The sequence below is a fragment of the Papaver somniferum genome, chromosome 1 (assembly GCF_003573695.1).
Source record: "Papaver somniferum cultivar HN1 chromosome 1, ASM357369v1, whole genome shotgun sequence".
NCBI lineage: Eukaryota > Viridiplantae > Streptophyta > Magnoliopsida > Ranunculales > Papaveraceae > Papaver > Papaver somniferum.
This window is the reverse complement of record NC_039358.1, coordinates 213,047,617-213,071,562: the sequence shown is the minus strand read 5'-3', so window position 1 is coordinate 213,071,562 and position 23,946 is coordinate 213,047,617. Positions and strand designations below refer to the sequence as shown.

The 23,946-nt window shown below is 35.3% G+C and overlaps 1 long non-coding RNA gene across 16 annotated transcripts; it reads right to left on the bottom strand.

Annotated features, from left to right (window-relative positions):
* Nucleotides 1-7,919: 7,919 nt before the first annotated feature.
* LOC113315305 lies at nt 7,920-13,368 on the bottom strand. 16 transcript variants are annotated; one of them, XR_003342925.1, is made up of 9 exons: nt 12,512-13,368; nt 11,608-12,155; nt 11,093-11,398; nt 10,759-10,988; nt 10,521-10,636; nt 10,199-10,246; nt 9,073-9,479; nt 8,860-8,937; nt 7,920-8,732 (listed from the first exon to the last, which is right to left on the bottom strand). It is a non-coding gene; the product is annotated as an uncharacterized LOC113315305 (long non-coding RNA). The 16 variants fall into 16 exon arrangements; XR_003342929.1 differs by having other exon boundaries at nt 9,073-10,636; nt 11,608-11,618; nt 11,734-11,812; nt 11,962-12,155; XR_003342920.1 differs by having other exon boundaries at nt 10,199-10,636.
* Between the last annotated feature and the right edge of the window lie 10,578 nt (nt 13,369-23,946).

The following is a 23,946-nucleotide window of genomic DNA, read 5'->3' as shown; positions in this document are numbered from 1 at the left end:
CATTGTTATACAGTGTCATAGTATTATTACACATCATTAAAGTTCTCATATCACAACTTCGACAACAATACTGTGGTGATGTGTATCACTCCCCCTTAGTTAATACTTCGTCTCAACATAAAAACCACTCCCCCTAAGTCTACTGGCCTGAAATTCGGAAATAAAAAATAACCAATCCACGACATAAATATTGGAACTCTCTTTATAAAGATATTGAATTACAACTATGTAAATAATGAATAAAAAGAAAGGTTTATTGTCGATGTCCGCTTTGATGTGTCAGTGAACCAACTAGTATCACCCAGGAGGTGTGGGGAATAGTTTTGCACAGTTGCTAGACGTCTCCTTATATAGTTTTCAAATCAGGGTTTGCAATCCAATTTACCTTGGTAACAAAGCATTCAATATTCACCGTTAGATGAAAAACCTGATTTATCCAAGCTAATATCTTACAACATTTAGATCGAAACTTAGCTTGTCACACACAAATGACATGTATTCATTTAGGTTGGAGTAACCGTACCTAAATGTTTACATTGGTTGGTTCACAAATGGTTGACCAGTGGTTAGCCATATGAGTGCTTTCATATCAACCGTATTCATCTTTCTGATAACTAGCTCAAATGATCCATATAACTTATTGGATAAAAAGTCAAAGTTAATTCCCGTACCCATTGCATATAATCTATTTAAGAATCTACTTTACTTGTTGTATATGGCAGTGAAAGTAATCACTATTTTCTCACACCTCGTATTTAAAAATCTATGTCCAGAAACCTCGTAGCAGCACTCAAAAACATGGGATAAATTAGAAGTCATAGGACCAAAAATAATATAATACGACTTTCTCAAAGAACCGTGATTGTTAGAGTCATATGGACCTCTAGCTATATATTTTTCATTGAAGTCTCGATAAATGACATATCTCATAGGACTAGAACTTCCTTGGTCGCATTTAAAGCATTTTTCATGCATACCTCTGCAAGCAGAAACACAAATAGAGTTTGTATCACAACAAAGTCCTGACATTTACTAAGTCTATCTCTTTTTTCATACTTCTAGTAAAAATTTCATACTTCTAGTAAGATGACGGACCTAGACACTAACTTCAGAAGAGATGATTTATTACTCATTGAAGTTTTGTTGCATATTTAGTTTTGCATAGTTGTAGACGTCTCCTTATATAGTTTTCAAATCAGGGTTTGCAATCCAAGTTACCTTGGTAACAAAGCATTCAATATTCACCGTTAGATGAAAAACCTGATTTATCCAAGCTAATATCTTACAACATTTAGATCGAAACTTAGCTTGTCACACACAAATGAAATGTATTCATTTAGGTTGGAGTAACTGTACCTAAATGTTTACATTGGTTGGTTCACAAATGGTTGACCAGTGGTTAGCCATATGAGTGCTTTCATATCAACCGTATTCATCTTTCTCATAACTAGTTCAAATGACTCATAAGAACTAGTTCAAGAGTTGTTCAATTGCTTAGGCATTTATACGCTTAGGTCTTTATACATAGATATAATTGAAACAAAATCGGTTTGATTCATTTGAATCAATTCATGAACAATATACCCACGGTTTGCAAAGATTGCATTCCTTATAATTTATTGTTTTAAGTCCATGAACTACTGATTTGAGAAATAACCATCTTGGGTACGCGTACGGGTATGCGTACCTAGGATACCGGATTTTGAGTTGATTTTAGTTTCCAAACTCAGCAAACTTTTTCGCGTGAAAAACTTCCGCCAGTACGCGTACGGGTAGAAGTACCTAAGGTGGCTGGTTTTTCAATTCGTAATCTTCAACCCCAGCAGAAGTTCACGGACGTGAACTTTCGCCAGTATGCGTACGGGTACGCATACCCAACCTGTCTCCTTAACCAATACCGCATGCACACATATGCACGCACTTGGTTTCCTGCACATGGATTTATACACAAATGTGTGAACACACTAAATGCTTACATCCATAGGTGGTTACATATTCTCAATTCTACATTTCAATCATTGAAACATTCTTCTATAATGTTATAACAGTCGTTAGACATAAAGAATCGACTATCATCATCAAAGTTATTTTCAAGATTGAAACGTCATCATGAATTTCGTCATGGGTAAAGATGAAGATGGTTAAAGCAAAAGGTGACCAACATGTATTTCGAGAAAAAGATATGCGAGTAAACTCGGATCGAAATAGCAAATGTGTATGTATGAAAACTATCATACTTATACGACTGTTGTCTCAAGAGTAGGAGATAGAGTAGATAGACTTTTGAGTGATAAGATGAGTTCAAGTCTCCACATACCTTTTAGTAGGATGAAGTTCCACCGGTTCCTTGAGTAGTTTTTCGTCTTTGCAAGATAATCTCCATGTAGTCTGGAGCTCAACTATTCCTAACTATCCTAGACCGAGACTTAGTCATAAGTATACTAGAAATCAAGACATATAGTTTTGATCACTAATATTGACAAACATTCTTGATATAGCAACACATGCGAGTTCGACCGAGCAATGATCCAACAATCTCCCCCTTTGTCAATTTTAGTGACAGACCTATTGATACATATGGATTACAAAATAAATAAAACTTTGTAACTTCTCGTCCACATGCTTGATCTCCTTGGCGCTTCAATGTTACTCGAAAACTTCGTCTTTTCCAAGTACTCCCATGATTCCAAAGGTTGTAAGTTCAGCATCATAGTTGTTGAAGTTTCATAGCCATAACAATGAGAAAACAAAAGCTCTCGATCATTGTTATACAGTGTCATAGTATTATTACACATCATTAAAGTTCTCATATCACAACTTCGACAACAATACTGTGGTGATGTGTATCACTCCCCCTTAGTTAATACTTCGTCTCAACATAAAAACCACTCCCCCTAAGTCTACTGGCCTGAAATTCGGAAATAAAAAATAACCAATCCACGACATAAATATTGGAACTCTCTTTATAAAGATATTGAATTACAACTATGTAAATAATGAATAAAAAGAAAGGTTTATTGTCGATGTCCGCTTTGATGTGTCAGTGAACTACGGATTGATTTCTTTTTAGAAGAAGCGAGTGCTGATTGAAGAACAAATAGGTTTAAAACGCATCTTAAGCTTAATCAGTTTTGAGACTTCTAGATAGACATACCATATACTCCCTCGGTTACTTTTTAATAGGCCAGTTTCTTTTTTTGAGAAAATTAAGGAAATTAAGAGAACTAATTATTGAAAGTGGTCCTCTAGACACTTGTTAATAAAAGAAGTGAAGTGAAATGGTCCACATGACACTTGTCATCCAAAGAAATAAGTGAAATGGTCCACATAACACTGTCATCAAAAGAAGTTAAAAGAAAAGTGGTCCCAGAAAATTAAAGTAATATTTGACTTCCCCAATTAGGAAACCGGCCTATTTTTTTGAAATATTTATTTATAGAAACTGGCCTATTAAAAAATAACGGATGGAGTATACATTTTCAAAGTGAAGCATTTTCTGTGCATAATTAATTGACTAACGCCTTTAGGTCCCCTACTTATATCTTCCACATTGACTCTACAGCCAGGGTGCCACAATTTTCAAATGGTGTATGCGATCTCGACTTATTAAAGTTCCCCCACTCAGCTGTATGTGAAGAAATATGAAATTTCACATGTTTACTGGTAGTATCCTTCTGTCTAGATATCAAACTGGCATTATCCATCTTTCTAGGTATCAAGAAATGTGGAAATTACATATTAATTAGATAATATATAATAATTAAAGACAATCATAAGAACACGCTAAATAATTAAAAACAACCAAAGTTATTTTATAATCCTTAACCTTCGTTTATTTTAGAAAAAAATTTCACTTATCCAAAAGAAGAAGGACGACCACTCGTAGAGATGCAAAAAAAAACCAAAAGTAGGTAAAAAAATTTAACGACCGAATGGAGTTGAATGCATTAACATCAATGATAATATGTAATATTGCACAATCTATGATATCCCAATAGGAGTCTCCCCAAGATGTTATTATGTTGATATCAAAAAATCCATAGACACTTTGCATCAGGTGGATGATAAGATTAACACCTGCAACATCAATATAAATGGGGAAGAGAGGAAATCAATAACATATCAGAACACTCATTCTTGGAGAAAGGGGTTAAATCTACAAATTAAAGAAGATGTTGATTATTAATGCAAATGCCAGATATGATCCTTCTGTGCCGGTAGATAAGTAAACCACAATCTTTTAATTACTCTCTTCTCACCTACAAAATCAGAAAAACATAGATCATTAAAAAATATATTCGCAATATGAATCAAAATACAATCTTTAAATTACTCTCTCGACTGCAATGAAAACAGTAAATCGTTCATTATAAAAATCAAAACAGAAAACTTAAATACCGACTTAAACAATGACAAAAAAGAAAAAACAAACAATATCATCCACTTAAATATCTAAACAAAAATAACCAAGAGGATAATGGAAATTTTTCTGATTGTTCACTAAATTTTGCATAAGTTGCCAACAAATCAACCTCTATATTTGGAGTAATCTAAATATACATACCAACACAAAAAAAATCTGCCAGTTTCTAGAGTTGCTAACAAAGATATACGTATGATTGTGTGGAAATATCCTATGATTATGGGAAATGTATCTGATGATTCATGGACCATATCATAGTCGAAAAGAAGTTCTGGTATTCAAGGAATACTTTTCACATATATATCTATACGCACATTTTGCCACCCTATTAAAGGTATCGACTTACCGTCAACACCCTAAAAACATAATTCCAGAAGATCTCAAAAGATCTTGGCACCTATAAATAGGCCAAATAACTTCCCTAAAAAAGTAATTCACGCTATTATATTTTCTTCATGTCTCAGCATAAGAGCATCTCCAACATTGGGTGCTAAAAATCCTATGTGGAGTTTTTATTTAGATCCTTATTTATGGGGTTTTATATATGTGAGAAAAATAACAATGTTTTGTTCATGAACCATCTCCAATGGTGAGAGTCTTATTAAGTGATTTATGTTTTCCTATTGGTTAAGAAAAAATTATATGAAAATAATAATTAAAAAAATTGTTAAAATGATGACATGGAGGTCATTTTAAAGGTCTAAATAAGACTTTCTATAAGACCTTCTTATTTATTTTCACACCCCTCCTAATTTGTAAGATCTACTATTGGAGATGGATTTATGGTAAATGGGGGTGTAAAATCCTATGTGTCATGAAAAATAAAAGACTTCACCCTCTATCGGAGATGCTCTAAAATAAAAATCAAAACGATAAAACATTAAAAACTTAAATATGGAAACTAATAAGACTAAATACTTTCGTTTATTTTTGCTATTTTTTTAGGTTAAGATTAATTACTAAGATTTTCGAGATTTTTTTTCTTTTTCATTTTAAATATTTCACGGCCCAAAAATATCAGGGCCCTCTATTATTGATTCGATTTTACGATCCGGATTTTGTTATTATCACTAGGTATCACCCGGGCCTACGGCCCCGACTCAACCATGTGCTCACCCATATTGGACTGATGAGTTGAATTTTCATATGCGTGTGAAATAGAATAAATCATCATGTATTTGACATTTTTATTTGGGTTTTTTTTTAGCTTCTTACAACTCAAAAGAAGCTCAAAAATAAAAGGTAGCCCTTATACCTTTGGCATACAAAAATAAATCTAAATATTGGCTATGAGGACTTTCTAATGCTACTGAAAAAATGGGCCAACACTATACAACTCAATCTCACCCTTCGCTAGCCCTCCACACTTTTTTGCAATTTTATCCGCAGATAAATTGGTTTCTCTATAGCTATGTACTAACTCAATCTCTAGTATGCTATGCTTGATCCTGTTTTATCTATTCATGACAAACCAATGAACAATTTCTTCCTTTGAATCAGAATGTATACTAACATGCTTGAACTGATTAGTCACCAGCTCAAATTATTGACATGACTTCTGCATCAGAATTTATTGCGACTTCTAACCCCCTGCAATAACAAAAATATATGCCCAAGTACTACACAGTCTACATTCTACCGTGCATTGCACTTTCACCTATTCTCTAACTGAATGTAGTTTTTTGTTCCTTATCACTTCCACCTGAAATATGCCCCGTTAAATATTGCTCGGTTTCTAGTGAACCACAATTCCTTTATAACAGCAAAAGATGCCAAATACTACACTTTTTTAATAACCTTGCTCTCATGCCGAAATTTCAGCACTTCAGAAGAAGAAAAAAAAAGTAAGAGCTAAACACTGAAATATACTCCCAGCCAATCCCATAACTGCACACCACTGCTAAATTTCCTTAGTATATGATCTAAGCTCTCATATCCTTTTTGCAGTAACTACATCTAGATACCATGTTGAACCATCTAACTTTCATAGCCTCATCTGTTGCACGAATCCCTCTTGCTAGCTTCCATATATTACTCGAAATTGAAGGATGAACTGCAGGTGCCATACTTTTTTGGTATAATGCTTCACGCAGTGTTTAACTCTATTAATTTGTATAGTAGAAGATACAGTGAATGTACCTAAGATCGTGCATGTCCATATTCGTTTGTCCTCACCTCCACGGACAACAGGCAGTTAGCTCATTATTAGAGAGAAGTAATTCAGAAGTTCAGAACCTATATGCCATTCACCCTATATCGATGGACTTGACATTGAAATGATTAGGTATCGTATATGTATCATTTCATTTGTTTCTCTGCAGAGTTAGTTGAACATAGAGTATGTACAACAATTCTAGAAGAAGCGCCCCAAAAACTGCCAAAAAAAAAAAACCCGCCACTCACATAATTTTGAAACTTAGTGGGCTCGTCCCTCGGGGTTTAGCAGGGGGCACGTTTATTGTGCATTGACGGTGTTTTTTATTGATTTTGGCGTGGTTCGTGGAGACTTTTTGTTAATATATCAGCGATTCTAGACAAACCGCCCAATATAACGCTGAAAAAAACCGCCCCTCACATAATTAAATTGTCATATCAGCGATTGTAGACTTTGAATGTTATCTAGTTAAAAGTATACATATAACATATGCATGAGCCGAAATAAGAAAATAAACCATGCTTTAAGGAATAAAAAAGGAAAAAGGAAATAAACACAATTTAAATTTGGTCAAAGTTTTGTGGTCTTTTCACACGTGGATAGTATTTTCTTGGTTCTCTGTACTTTTTTCCCCTATGTATGTGCGTTCCTGAATTATCTCTCAAACCCGAATGCCATCGGTTTGTTCCATGCTTTTTGTTCTACGTTTTGCAACTATGAGAAACAAAAGTCATTTCCCCATCTATTTTATACATTGTTTACCCACCTCAAGCTGACCATCTTTCCATCATCTTTGCTTGTCAACACCTTAGCTTGAATCCCCATGGTCTCTTGTCCTCTGCTCATAAACCTATAACCTTACCGAGTTCTTCTCTGCCCATGCCGATACTCGATATTTCAAGCCATTTTGAGTTGCATATGTAGAACTCTTGGCAAAAATGATGTCAAGAGTACATTGAGTTTCTCCACGCTCCCAGTTGTATCAGTTAGAATAATTCTCTCCTTTGATATTGTGGATAGATCCTCCCTGCCTTCTTGTGTATCTGATCTATCAGTATCTAAAAAAGATTCCTCGGGCTGGAAATATATCATTTCATTTAGGGGACTCTTGGAATCTGTGACTCTTTTGGCAACGCACTTTTTGGTAAATCATATGATGCATATTCTTTCCTTAGTTCTGGTACACAGATACGAGCCAAATATCAACAAACCGAAATCAGTAGATATCAGTACAGTTGACATCAACATGAAAATAGGATAAAATTTCACCACAGAGAAGTAGATATTAACAAAGTTATGATAATCAAATAATTCAATGTTGTAATTAAATACATCCCTTGGTCGTTGATGGCCAGGACAGGAATAGCATAGTTAATCGCACAGAAGCCAAGCAAAGAAAGAACCATACTCCTCTCTCCTCTGATTGTCCAGTTGTTTTCTTCCAAATGTAGAACGTAGAACAAAAAGCACAATTGATATTGATCTCATAGTTGGGAAACGTATAACAAATATATGGCATTTGGGTAAATCTCTCTGAACAAAAAACTGATCAGCAACTTATACATAACTTCTTCTCCTAGCCTACCAAAAGATGGGTAAATCTATCGACGTAAAATCAGCATTGTTGCAAGACAAAACCAACAAATTAAGAAACTGTCTGATTTAAACCCGGGTGAATTTAAATCAACCGTTCCGTGAAAGTCTAGCCTGATCTGGATTAACAGACCTTCAGTTCAGAGAAATATTAACAGTATCCTGTCTCATCTGGCGATCACACCACGCTGTAGTTTCCAGGATAAATAGTTCCTTGGTTGATTCAGTGAATCTCACCGCAGTAACGACTTTGAGCAGTACACGGAGCTTGGCAAAATTTGTTACATTCGAATGGCCATCCAAAACAAATTCAGCTAATACCATTAACATCACTATGCACCTGGATGCAGACAATCACGCATAGCTGGGCTATATTTGTTTCGTACCACCATTAGTACATAGCAAGTTCCACCACCAACTCTTGGAAACACACTCGTGATCTTGACTGGATTTAGTGAGTGACTGTCTTCCCTTGCTGGATTTTCCCGTCAGGCCCTTCCCTTCTCAAGTTTGGCGAATGCAGACGCAATACCAATTAATACGGAAGATAGGTTGTCTCCTCTGCCACACAAACAAATAAACAAAACCCTAGACAAATGAACTAATCACATAAATAATCCATATACTCTGGAATTATGCCAAAACAAACAATACACAAAAAAGCCATTGCCATGAGAACACAACATACAGAGATCCGAATAATCCACGGCAAAAGTTCTTGGTTCCCGTTCAGTGATCCAATTTCGGCGTTAACTTACACCAACTCCTGACCGCAAAAGGTAGCATTCATTATTACCCGGACTAAATAAGCATTACCTTCGTCAATTATTACCAACTAATAAACTTCCATCGAGTTTCAATCTACTCAATTCACATAAATGAAAGTTTATTAGAAACTAACCATACTTAGGTGAGTATCACGGCAAGCAGTTCACTCGGGTGAGTAAACCGAGGAACCATTCTCTTTTCCAATTATTTGCAAGATCTGAATGTATCCGTGGTGCCTAGATGTCAATAATTTCATGAATAAATGGCAGATCTATGCACACCCACATGTCCTAAAGCCCATAACATATGATCAGATTGTAATTCCATACTTTATCAATCCACTGGCGATGGGCTAGAAGACATGGATTTGTATAAGTCTAGGATTAGGGCGTGATCTTGACTGAGTTTCCCTGCTTACATTAATCCACCGTGAAACTGGCATCACCCGAAACCAGCCTGTGACCACCCATAGGGAAGAAAAATTCGCAACCCCAAACATAATACTATAATACTGACTAATACACTGATACAACAAAGCTCCTGCAAAACAAAACCAAGAAATTATATTAACCGCTCTGTATAAACCTAGAAAAATCATAAGAAAAAAAAATACCTGAGAAAACCGTGTAGTAAGATTTTATAGATACTGTACATAATACATGAAATTACTTTTGCTTTCTCTTAATTTTGCAAGTTCAGATATAACACCAATTGACATGCAAGTACATCGAAGCTCACTACGGATGGAAGGAAATAGTAGAGGAGATGTAAATTTTACTCGTGCCAACCAAAGTAAGAGCACAAAAACAATTAATGTGAAATAAGGACCTGCCAAGCAAAACCGAAAAATCACACTAAAAAAATGTAGAAAGCAGATGCAATCAAAGAATCAACAAAAACATCGGGGAGTGTAGCCCACCAAATCGACAGTCCAGCACCACCTAGAGAGCCACCTACCTCAAAAAAATAGTAGGTTCTACATCTGTGCATAGAGTTCTTCAAATATGTATAAGCCTATAAAAGAGGGACGGTGGAGAAGGTTTCCGGATTGTGTTCGTATAATGAAACTCCAAGAATTTTAGGGAAAAATATTGTCAGAATATTTATTTGTTTCAGAATTTACTTCATAAATTTTACAGTCTCAGAACTTCAATCATAGGGTTGGCATATGCCTACCAAGGACAAAAATACTAAACTCAGAACTTCATAGGAAGAAAGAAGAGCATTAAAAAAAATCCACGTAGATAGTTATGTTTCACCGTATGTAATGCTTCCTTCCGTCCATGACGCGCAATCTTCCCTTGTATCTGCTCTCAAATGAAATAAACAAATAACTGACTAACGAAGGGATAAAAACAGTGGAGAGGAAACCATTATACCAATGAAATTTAACATAAAAGCCCTGATCAACAAACAACTGAATACCGAAAAGCAGCACGGGCTAGGTATATGTAGACTGAGCTTAAAAAAGGATGGTATCTGCAAGTACTGTTCTCCAAACTGGAAGTATGAACTATATAAATTTTAATAACATATACAAAATAAAATTACCGATCTGAAGAAGTTGTAAACAATTACTACCTATAACCACCACAGCATTAAGTTCATATATGAATCTTAATTCCCAGGTTAGACTACTCATTCACTTATCACACAAACAATTTAAGAAGCTCATACACAGCCATACCCTCAAGGCCCTGCAAAAAATACCAAGAAAAGTAATGTTCAGCTTTAGGCATATAACAAAGTTTAGAATTCAATTATGAATCTCCTTTATCAGAAAACCTATATGAATAGTATAGAGGAAGAAATTAGTTACCATCAAAAAGTCTAGGTACTTGTGAAAAGGATAATCAAATTCATCTGAGATGAAAACATGCCTGAAATAACTTCAAGTTGAACTTGTTAGCATTCTACTAACTCGCGTACAGATCCTGGGATAGCTTTTGGAGGAACAAAATGAAAAGACTAACTCACACACAGCCTTGAACTCGACATCGCCTTCAGCAGTGAAATGACTCAAGGACATGGCTTGCCCTCACTAAACTCCTGTTGAGAAAACAATAATTCACATTTGAGTCAACAACTTATAATTGAAAATCAGTACGGTTTTAGCAAGTAAACTGAAGAAGTTTGGAATAAGACTAATTTACTTTGGCAAGGTAGTGGTTGAATTTTAAGTGCTCTCTTCAGTCACTTCCTTAGGACTGCATAACCATATATCCTTGAAGTCATTGTCTCCTTCACTGTCTGTGTTTGATATTCCTCACGATCCTCCTATTGATATTCATCCTCCACGTCTGTAAACCGAGGCATCTCATCCTCATCTGAGTTGTCGTCGGGACTTGATTCCAATGATATCGCTTCATCAAATAGCAACCGATGTTGTAATGCCCTCTTAGCATCGAGCTTTTCTTTCCGAATCTTCCTTTTCTCCCTAGAAAGTTCCCTTTCACGAACTGTTGACAATAGTAATTGTATATATAATTGCATACATCCTTTGTTACTAAATAGTTTCCTCCTTTACTGGCCTGATGTTTAAAAATGGACCTTTTGTATACTGTATGAAGGAAACTAAGAACCATTTTGTATACCTAAGAAGGAACCTAAGAACCATGTATACCTAAAAAAATAACAATCGCATCCAAAAAAAAAACTAAAATAATACCTGCCAGTTGACTGCCGTAGTAATATAGGAGATGTTGCATAAGAAGTAAATGCTTATGGAATGGTTTTTTGCCTATAACCTTCAGGGTATGAGCATCAAGCAAAAGTTAAGTGAGCAAGTACATACATGATTCATCTTCCTTGGCATCTTGAGAGAACCTCAACATTATTTCTGATGAATTTAGACTATCCACTAAATATTGTAACTGAAAGTATCATGCAGAAGAAAACGATTAGATCACATAGACTAAAAAAAAAAAAGGAACATGGTGTCGGATAATGTTTCTTTCACACACTAAGGGACTACAATAATTAATACATTCAACAGAATATACATATTCTCAAGTGCACCCACTTTTAGTTTACTTCCAAGTACTCCCCAGCTTCCTCTCTTGGGTACTTCCCACTATCAAGCTGTGGTCCTGATAGTGTTTCATTGTTCTTTCTCTTGGAACCTGGACTTCAACAAGTAATTCAAAGGGTAGAGCAGATAGTACTGCTTCTGACGAAGTCAAGAGAAGCTGGAAAAGATATGATCATCGACAAAACCTGAAAAATGATGCATATTAATGGGACAAATAACCCTCCTGATTGTATTAATGCAATCAAAAGAACATCTTTGATCGGTGCTTCTCCCAAGAACATCCGGAGATTTGTTAATTTGTAATCTTTGCTAAAAGTACGAAACCCTCGATTTGGGCGAAAAAAACACACTAATTTTGAAATTGCTAATAATTGCTAATCCAATGAAGAGTTTCCAGAACGGTGAACTAAGTGTCGAACAACAATTAACAATCCTATCATTAGGTTGAAACAATATATATTCCAATACAACCTAAACACGGAAGTATGATGGTTCTTTGAAGCCTAATCAAGAGCCCTATTTATGTTGCTGTCAAAGTTACCTTTGGATTGTTGTTTGCTAAATCCAGAATACCCCCAACTCGCACTTTCTTGATTGCATCACCTACAGATTTTAACGGACCAAAACTGCTCAATCAGTTCCAACAAAGAAAAAGCCTAGAAATACTGATGAAGAGAATAACAATGAAACTATTAGGCGAAAGAGCGAAGAGACCCAAAATTTGGGAGTCTTCTGTAGTAGTACCCTAAGAACATCCATACCCTAAGAACAAACAACAAAGCTCATCAACTCATGAGAAGGAACCTGCAGAAATTCATTCAGAACATAGAAACTCAATTTATATGACGTTTTCCCCAGGTTGTTAACCAATCAACAAAAAACTAATTTAATTACCCAAAAATTTACAAAAAATCATTATAAAATTGCAGAAACAAATAAACTAAATGAAAAAGAAAGAAAGAAAGAATCCACAATTGGGGGATACTCTCATGGGACTAAATTAAAGCTTAAAAGTATCTCCCTTCATAATTGTCGACTGCTCCTCATAGTGTTAAAATTAGGAAGAGGAAGAGAATTTCGACAATCAAGAACTCAATCAAATGGATTTTGTGGGAACGTGAGTGATTCACATCCATTTTCATAGTGTTTTCATAGTGCTTTGATCGAACTTTGTAGGTTTTAAAACAAACATTAGGTTAACTGATGAGCAGTCGGTATTGGTGTGAGTTTGAAGACAATACCGACTGTAACATTCGGTATTGATTTGTTTGGTGAATATAATACCGACTGTGTTAGTCGGCATTGGTTGTAAATTGCATTCAATACCGACTGAAGTGAACTAATGTTGACTGTTCTTTGCACCAATACCGGCTGGGTTTTGCAACAACTTTGTGAAAGTTTCTTTCTCTGCCTTGACATTCTAAGTTATTGCTGTTGTGATTGTTGGACCCTCCATTTGATGTGGTCAAATCATAAACTGTTTTTCCTTTGCGAATTTTACTTCGAATCTACCACAAACAGAAACTTTCAACTTCTAAGCCTAATGACGGTCACTAGTATCATTCCGTAAGTGGATGAGCAATTAAGTAGCCATTCTACTGGGGTAATGAAAATGTTTGTATAGATGGATTAAGGCTTTGAATTTCAGGCTTTCAACCCTGCAATTGGAGATAAATTTTTGTATTTCAGGCTTTGAATTCTTTATGTTGGTTTCATTACAGTTTACAACGAAAGCTTTTCTTTGAAGAGCTTAATCTTTTGGGTTTGTCAGTATGGAAAATGATCCTGAAACAGTGTTGGCTTTCTCAAAGTTCTAAAATGTTTCTGTTTTCTTTTTTCTATTCGAATTGCCAATTATTCTTCTAACACACTTGGGGGATATCTAAGGGTGATATAGTCGGTACCAATATTTTCTGGATAAGAGGTTTATCAAATAACTTCAAAATATTTTTATTTTATTTTTTGAGTATCCCCCAATTCGTGGTGGTATTCCCCAATTATGGGTTCAAAAGAAAATCAATTGAACACGTAAAATAGAGCACCTCAATAATTCGACAAAAACCCTAGATATCAAATAAAAAATTGATAAATTAGTATTTCGACGCAACCATTAAACTCCTTTAATTGTTAAATTGCACAATAAACCCTAGGTTTTAATTTGTATTATTGATCGGTCAGAAAAGTGAAAATAGCTCCGAATTCCTTTTTTACCTAAGGATATCCCTCGACTTCCACTGAGATCAACAAAAAGAAGATGAAGGTGTTTCTCAAGTATGGAAAGACGATGCTGAGGTGAACTGAAACACTGATGCTGCTCGAGAAGGAAAAGTATACGGAGATATAGATTATGGTGGCGGTGTATGAGAAGAATAAACCTTTCTTCGCAACTCCATACATGAAAAGAATGGAGAAAGAAAACTGTTTTCGTTACGTATCATTGATTCATTAATCGTCACCCGAAATCTTTCGTAGCCGTCCAATGACTTTCCCATCCATAATATCCAGACCTTCGGATCGGCTCTGTATTAAACGTCATCCGTATGATAACTTTTGTCATCATGGAGACAAAGCTCATACCTTTTTATAACTATGATGTAAACGTGGTGTGAGAATTTTCAACAAATTTCAGCCAATCAGAATCAAGGATTTCTTCTACCTACGAATATAAAAGAGGATGGACGTTATCGCTCAATTTGGAGTATCCGATCGAATCTATTTAATTACAAATTGACGGCCACGAAATGTAAGGGAGCTAACTTTGATCTCGACCAATCAGGAGCGAGGTTTTTGTTCACCGGCCAATGGGAGGGGAGGTAAGCGCAACTCTCGATGTGGTGTGAGAGATGCGGTTGGGTGTTTAGTTTATTGATTGATTGATAGTGTTATATAAATAATCTTCTAAATATAAAATAGAAATGAAAATAAGAATTTTAATCTAAAATATAACCAAAACACATAACAATTTGCTCTAACATTAGAACAAAAACCCTTAAAAATTTTAAACGGATACCAGGTGAGGTTGTTCGGACAGGTACCAGGCCAGGCTATTAAATTTTAGGGAAAACCCGATCCCGTACATTTAAACTAACGAGCCAGGTGTCACAGTGTGACAACTAAGGGCTATCCTTGTGGGCTGCTATTAGTAATACTGTGGATGTATTTACTCATTTCTGTTGTTAGTTAATTAGAGAATGTTAACCGCTTGATTGTGCCACGTATTTCTCATCCGTTGGGCAGAGTTAGGTTTAGCGATTGGTCATTAAATGTGTAAGAGAGGGGGCTTATTTTCGGCATCTGAGATTGATGAACAAAACCTAGTGTTGGATGTGTTCTTATGAACCAGATTTGGCTCATTTCTTCACTGATTTGATATTTTGTTATTCATTTCTTTCACTACTTCATCTTTTGATTGTTAATTTGTTGTATAATCACAACACCAGGCTGACCGTGACGAGCTGCAACAGGCTTTGGGCTCATTCGGGTACAGATAAGCTCAGGCGGGTACAGGCAGGCCGAGTATTTGCGGGTATACCCTACTTAAACATGGGGAAGGGATATGGGTCAGAAGGCAACCTCAGTATGATGTGTTTTTATCCCTTCCCTACATTCTACAGAAAACAGAGTTTCCGTGTAAATAGTCCCAAACGGATAGTGAGTATCCTTTTTTTTCCCAATTTTTTTCGTTGGAATATTTGTATAGTTAAAAAAGATAATTTAGAGTAAATAAAATAGATATAATAGGTAAAAAAAGAGTTTTAGTAAAAAAAAAGTGTGGAAAAAGAAAGTTTTAGGGTAAAACTTTGAAAACCAGAAACAGATATTTAGTTTCCCTGTAAAAAATGTCACGGATATTGAGTATCCATTTCAATTGAAAAACGGAAACTAAGTATCTGTAACACACAATTTTACACGGAAACTCAGTTTTCGTACCATTTCCATTCCCCTACTACCTGGATATGAGTCATATGACTGATCCAGTTTGAAATGTAGGGAAGGGATATCCCTTCTAAGTAGGGATATGGGATACCATAAGACTTGGTTGTTTGGATTTTTCCCTACATTTAGAGGATAGGGAAGGGAAAACGTGCACCGTAGTGCTTGGCCTTATGGTCAGTGCTAAGCACGTCTACACAACTACACACCTTAAAAGTCAACGGTGTCATGGCCTCTTTTCTAACAGAAATGCTAAACGTAACACAAAACAAAAATTGTTAACAACGATAGATTGAAACAATCCAAAAACAACCCTCTTACATAATTTTAATTGTGGGCCCAAAAACGGACCCTCTACTAACTCCAAGATGGCAAGACTCACCCTATGTGAGGAGGTTGTGTTGTGTTGTTTTAGGTGATGATATATATAGAATTATTGCACACAAAATACACCTACTCTCTCGTTATTATAGGACTGGCCACCAAAGAAAAAGGGTCACTTGTCAATCTTTGTGGGCGGTGGGGCAGCCAAATACGTAAGAGTTGATAGGTTTTGTGGAATAAATCTCTCGGTAGGTCTATAAATATTCTTTTCAAATGATGATGCTAAACTATCGCCAACATAAAATCGTGAGAGAGTGTCCGACGGTTTTTAGCTACCTTATATCACTGGGATTATGAACGACATAATGGGTAAAAATGGGCCTGACAGTTAGGATCGTCAACAGGATGAATATTCGTCGGACATTTAGAAATTTGTATCCGATAATATGTTATAGGATATCAAAAGTAAGATATCGATATCGATTTCAATAGGTTAAGCTATTGGATATCAGATAATATTCGATTTCTGGCAAAAAAAAAATTAAAAACCATGTAAAACATATTCATACTTGAAATTTAAGTTTAATTTCTAAAACATGTCATCCAAATTGTCTTCAAACACACATTCAAACACAAACAGTTTTAAAAGCATTACTCTTAAGTGTTAAGTATCTTACTCTCACACACACAGGAAAGAAACACAAAAAAAATGTTAAAGAAAGTAAGAAACACAAAGTCTCTCTTGCTTTCTATCTACAATTTCCATATTTGCATTACAACAAGTCAACAACATTCAAATAAGATATATAAGTAATAGAACTAAGAAGAAAAACAAATGAAACTATGCATTGATTTTAAGCAAAAGAAAAGAAATGTTACCTTCACAAAAGAAGTCTGGCAACCAATAAATTAAGCACAACAATGCTTCAACAACCTCTGAAACTAATGAAGTTTTGTGTGTTGTAAGCACTCTACTACCAGCACTGAAGATTTCAGTATTGAAACCTAACCTTTTCAGATGATGCACAGTCTTTGGGATTAATAACAAGCAATAAGTTCAAACATATTCAGAGCCAAATGATTAATAACAAGCAATTCAATAAAAAAAAACACAATTACAATTACAGGGGAGTCATTTTCAAAAGCATTCATAACCTGAAATGAAACACACAATAAGTTACCATCTCATTTCGATGTTTATACTAACTAAAAAAGCGGCGGTCTAACAACCACACCCAATATTTCTCTTAGCAATCTGTATGGACTAACTCCAATATACTTTTTAAGAGAATCAATCAGACAGTCGGAATCAATCTTAATAAAATTATATCAAAGAGTTATATCCTTCTTTCTAGATTTAATACTTACTCAAGCAAATAAAAATATGCGAGTCTAATTGAATACAATAGAAATCACTTGAACGGTACCAAAGACCAATGTTCAAGTATCAATCAATTTCAATCAACAACCAAAGGTTGGATTTCCCAATTGATTGATTCAACGCACAACCTGTGATATTTCAATTACATAAACAAATATAATGCGTAAAATAAATAACACAGACACCAGAAGTTTTGTTAATGAGGAAACCGCAAATGCAGAAAAACCCCGGGACCTAGTCCAGATTGAACACACTGTATTAAGCCGCTACATACATTAGCCTACTACAAACTAACTTCGGTCTGGACTGTAGTTGAACCCCAATCAATCTCACACTGATCCAAGGTACAGTTGTGCTCCTTACGTCTCTGATCCCAATAGGATACTACGCACTTGATTCCCTTAGCTGATCTCACCCACAACTAAGAGTTGCTACGACCCAAAGTCGAAGACTTTAATAAACAAATTTGTATCACACAGAAAAGTCTACGGTAATAGATAAATATGTCTCGCACAGAAATACCTATGAGTTTTTTTTCCGTCTTTTGATAAATCAAGGCGAACAGGAACCAATTGATAACTCATACTTATATTCCCGAAGAACGGCCTAGTATTATCAATCACCTCACAATAATCTTAATCGACTAGTGAAAGAAGATATTGCGGAATCACAAACGATGAGACGAAGATGTTTGTAACTTCTTTTATATCTTGCCTATCGGAGAAATCAATCTCAAGCCAATCTTACGATTGTACTTAGTACGATAGAAACAACAAGATCAGATCACACAACTACAAGAAAAGTAGTATCGGTTTGGCTTCACAATCCCAATGAATTCTTCAAGTCGTTAACCTACAGGGTCTCGGTAGAAACCTAAGGTTAAAGGTGAATTGACTCTAGCTAATACAACTAGTATCACACATGAGGTGTGGGAATTAGGTTTCCAAGTTGCTAGAGTTCTCCCTTATATAGTCTTTAAAATAAGGGTTTGCAATCAATGTTAGCTTAGTAACAAAGAATTCAATATTCACTGTTAAACCTGATTAGATTCAAGCTAATATCTTTCATATTGAAACTTAGCTTGTTACACACAAATGAAATGCACGTTTATCTAGGTTTGTGTAACCTTACCCAAACATGTACATCTAGTTGGTTCAACAGTACTTAACCAAATGGTTAGCCATATGAGCACTTTCATATCAACCATATTCTTCTTTACCATAACTAGTTCAAATGACTCAAATGAACTAGTTAGAGAGTTGTTCAATTGCTTATATCTTATAGAAGTATACACGACACAATCGAAGCAAAAACTATTTGATTCACTCGAATTGATTCATGAACTTTATAGCCACGGTTTGCAAACTTGCATTCCTTAGTTTATATAAGTTTAAGTTCACGAAAAATTATTTTTAGAGAATAACCAACTTAAATCGCGGACTGGTACGCGGACTTAAGTACACGGAATAAGTTTGTTTTCAATTCACAAACTCCAGCAGAAATTCTCGGGATGAGAACCTCCGACAGTACGCGGACTGGGTACGCGGAATGAGTACGCGGACTCTAGTTCCGTTTTTCCTGAGCAGAAAAGTACGCATACTTTGGTTCAAGGAATAAGGACTTATACACGTGTGAGTTACCACACAATGCTTATATCCAACAATGGTTATATAATGTAAACTCTCATTTCAATCATTTAAACATTCTTAGAGGACGGTATATAGTTGTTGTTCACACTATTTTTCGTCAAAGCAATTTTCAAGTAATTGAAACTTAATATGACTTTCGTCACTATTAAAGATGAACTTGGCCAAAGCGAAAGCTTACGAACACATGTTTCGAGAAATAGATAAGCGAGATAAACTCGGGTAGAAATAGCAAATGTATATAATCAAAGTCTATATGGAAAAACGAATTTTGTCTCAAGATAGGAGATAGAGTAGATAAACTTTTGAGTGATAGATAAGTTCAAGTCTCCACATACCTTTTAGTCAATGAAGTTCCACTAGTTCCTTGAGTAGTTCTTCGTCTTTGAATGATGATCGTCATGGAGTTTTGAGCTCAACTACACTTTATATCTTAGTTCGAGACTTAGCTATAAGTAGACTAGAAATCAAGAATTATAGTTTTGATCACTAACATTGACAAACATGCTTGAGATAGCAACGCATGCAAGTTCGACCGAGCAGTGCTCTAACAATCTCCCCTTTGTCAATTTTATTTCCAAACTATCAATACATATGGAATACAAAAATAGATAAATAAATTTTTGTAGCTTCTCTTCCACATGCCTGATCTTCTTGGTTCTTCAACGTTACTCGAAATCTTCGTTACTTCCAAGTACACCAATGATCCCAAAAGTTGTAAGTTTAGTATCACCGTTGTTGAAAACCCATAGTCATAACAATGAGAAAACAAGAATTCTCAATCTGTGTTATACAGTGTCATAGTATTATTATACAACATCAAAGTTCAATTGTATCACAACTTCGACAACAATACTATGGTGATATGTATCACTCCCCCTTAGTCAATACTCCATCTCACATGGAACCACTCCCCCTTACATAATGATCCGAAAACCATATGTATTTGTAGTGTGAACTACACATTAATTCTCCCCCTTTTTGTCAATAAAATTGGCAAAGGTACGGAAACTAGTGGGATCCTAATGAAATTTCCATAGAAACATTTCATGACCAAAAGAAAGCACATATGAACTTTTTAGATGCCATCATATAGCCTAAGCTAAATGCATTCATCAAGGAGTTTATAAAGATACAAGATAACCCCTATGATATTCCACAACCTCATTCCCCACAAAGATTTGGCAATTAAGCACAAGTTCAATTAAAAACTCTCCCCCATAAAATGCCATTCCCTAAAGAACAACAAGAGCGACCTTACTTTCACAAGAAAAGAAGGATTTCTTTGGAAATAACAAATCATATACGAATATGAATTTGAATCCAAAAATACTCAATTAAATTAAACACAAGAAAACCCATGATTAATTTAATCGGAAATGTTCAACATAAGAGAACTTATGGAGCCTCACAGTATGTACATAACATATGGATCAGGGAAGATCAATACTGCGGGATAAACAAGGATTCATTCTATTTTCCATAACCATTTGCACAATGACATACAATAGACATAATCCTCGTGAACAAAAGGTCATCCTATCTTCCATCAATATTTGCATAATGACATAATAGGCTTCAAACTTTTGCAAAGTCAAAAGTTCATTCATTCTTTTATCAATACATGCATATCGACATACGAAAGACTTAACTTTTGACAATGTATGAGATAATCATAGTTCACGGACGCAAACACACATATCCCATAACAAATTTGCAATATATAAAAACCATAAAGATTAATACTGCAAAAATCATCTTCCAAACAACTTTTTAGAATTTAATCAAATAAATCTAAAAACAATAAAGATGAAAACGTTGGACATAGATATGTGTAATCACAATAATGGCTATTCCAAACTCTAGTTATTCTTTCTAAAAACACAAGAATAAAATTCCCATAATAAGATTTACTAGACGTTAAGACCTTTGAAGAATTCTTTATCGTCCCCGAACTCATTGTTGTCAACAGCCAGAGGGACATAAGGTTCATGAAGATATGAGTTAATATCAATAAACCTTCTTGACTGATGTCGAACCAGGGCCTTCTGAATCTCATGAGTCTTAAGCACAAAATCCTTTATTTTTTGAATCTCCTTTCGTGTCTCCTTCAACACTTCAAGAACATCAGATAACTTCTGAGAATTTGAAGGAACAGCTCTTGGCTTCCTCACATTCCTTCTTTTCCTTTTCAAAGTTTGAGGCAACAGAGATTTCTCTTTTTCCTTCATGATTGATGGCTTTACAATCATATTAACATATTTTCGATCAGAAGACATAATACTTGGAGCATCCATAAGCGTATGTGTTTGTGAGAGGAAATCACAATTCAACTCAACAAGTAGTCTTAAGATAACAGAAGTTTCAGGGAAGGAAAAAAGAATGTAGGGTTACGCAACCTTTAATAGGTTCGTGCACGCACAATTCTAAACCCTAGAGAGAGTATAATTATCGAGAATAACCCTCCTTTATTGATAGACACGAAATTCCCATTTTGTATCAAAAAAACCAAACTAAGAAAAGATGAAAGCAAACTTTTCATAATGCCCGAGAGGTGCACAACCTTGTCTCTTTTGATCAGGCACATGAGACAAGATCACCAAATCAACACAATCAAGTTGTGTTGCGGTGAACAACAATTTGTCCACCATGTTCCTCTTAAGAGGAATCCATACACCTATGTCTATAAAAACGATTGGACCATGCTTTCTTCTCTAATGGTCTTGTTTTATCCTTGGAAACTAACTTATTAGACGAAGATAAAATCTTACATACCTCAGCAGTCTTTTGAACAAGTTTGAGCTTGTTTGCTAATCGATTTGCTCTTCGTTGAAATTTGTTGACATGTATCAATTTGTGTTTATACTTGTAACACTTTGATAGTTCATGACCTTTGAGTGAACAATACGAGCACATCAACCTTGAATATAACTCAGGCATCTGAGATGTGCAAGCTGCTAGACACATAGTTAAACCTGAAACATTATTCAACAAAGTTTCCAATAGAGGGGTCAGTTTCATCTTCCAGATTGGTTGAGTTATCTTCTGAAAGAATTTCAAGATTTATGTATGTATTGCTACAATTATCAAAATAAATATTCTCACAAAGAAGTGCAACACTTGATTTTTCGTCTTCATCAGAATCATAGTTGTCAGACATTTCATCAAGAGTTGCAGCAAGACCTTTGTTCCCAATGTATTTCTTTCGATTTGGACACTCATTTGCAAAATGACCAAAGCCTTTACACTTAAAGCATTAAGCATTGAGGCATATCCTCGTCATCAGTTTCATCATTATCCCTATTTTTAGGAGGAACACGATTATGTGGTTTTTCTGATGACTTGGATTTATCTCTGGAGAACCGTTTACTTCTCTTCAAAATAAGATCCCTAAACTGTCTTGTGATCAATGAGACTGGCTTGTCAAGATCTTAATCCGATGAATCAGCCTCAGAAAGATCATCTTCAGAGATGTAAACACTTTTACTTTTGTCAATTAATTTAGTGTTCTTTAGTGCTTTGAAAGCAACATCCTTACAGGACTTGGACGTGTGCTCATGATCAAATATCTTTAGCTTCCCAACCAGAGTATTTCTGGATTGCGTTGCGAGATTATTTCCTTCAACGATGGCATGCTTCTTAGAATCGTATCTAAATGGAAACGATCTGAGAATTTTCATCACAATGTCCATTTCAGGAATGGTCTTACCCAATGCAAAAGATGCATTAAAAATTTCAGACACTTTGTGATTAAACTCATCAAATATTTCTTCATCTGCCATACGAAGGTTTTCCCAATCAGAATTTATGTTTTGATGCCTAGCTTATTTGTCATTGGTATTTCCTTCAAATACGGTATCTAAGATATCCCAGGCTTCTTTAAACTTAGTGCACGTAGTCACATGGTGTTGAAGCTCTGGGGTAATGGCATGTATGATAGCATTTAAGCCGTCAGAATTTTGCTTTGCGGCTAGGATTTCTTCTGGACTATATCTACCAATATCCTTAGGTATAGATACATATCCTTATGTATTAACCGGAGGATCATAGATATTAACAACACGTACCCATATTTGAAAATCACGAGCTTGAAGAAAAGTACGCATAGAAATTTCCCACCATAGGTAGTTTGAGCCATCGAAAATTGGTGGTACGTTTATGGAGATAGAATTCCTGTCCGTAGAGTCAGATCGCTACAAACACAGACTTATAAGGTCTTTAAACGTGTTTACCTGCTTTGATACCAATTGAAAAAGCGGGGGTCTAACAACCACACTTAATATTTCGCTTAGCAATCTGTATGGACTAACTTCAATATACTTTTTAACAGAATCAACTAGACAGTCAGACTCAATCTTAATAAAAGTATATCAAAGAGTTATATCTCTCTTTCTCGATTCAATACTTACTCAAGCAAATAGAAATCTGTGAGTCTAATTGAATACAAGAGATATCACTTGAACGGTACCAAAGACCAATGTTCAAGTATCAATTAATTTCAATCAACAACCAAGGTTGGATTTCCCAATTGATTGATTCAACGTACAACCTCTGATATTTCAATTATATAAACAAATATAATGCGAAAAAGAAATAACACAGACACCAGAAGTTTGTTAACGAGGAAACCGCAAATGCAGAAAACCCCCGGGGCCTAGTCCAGATTGAACACACATTGTATTAAGCCGCTAC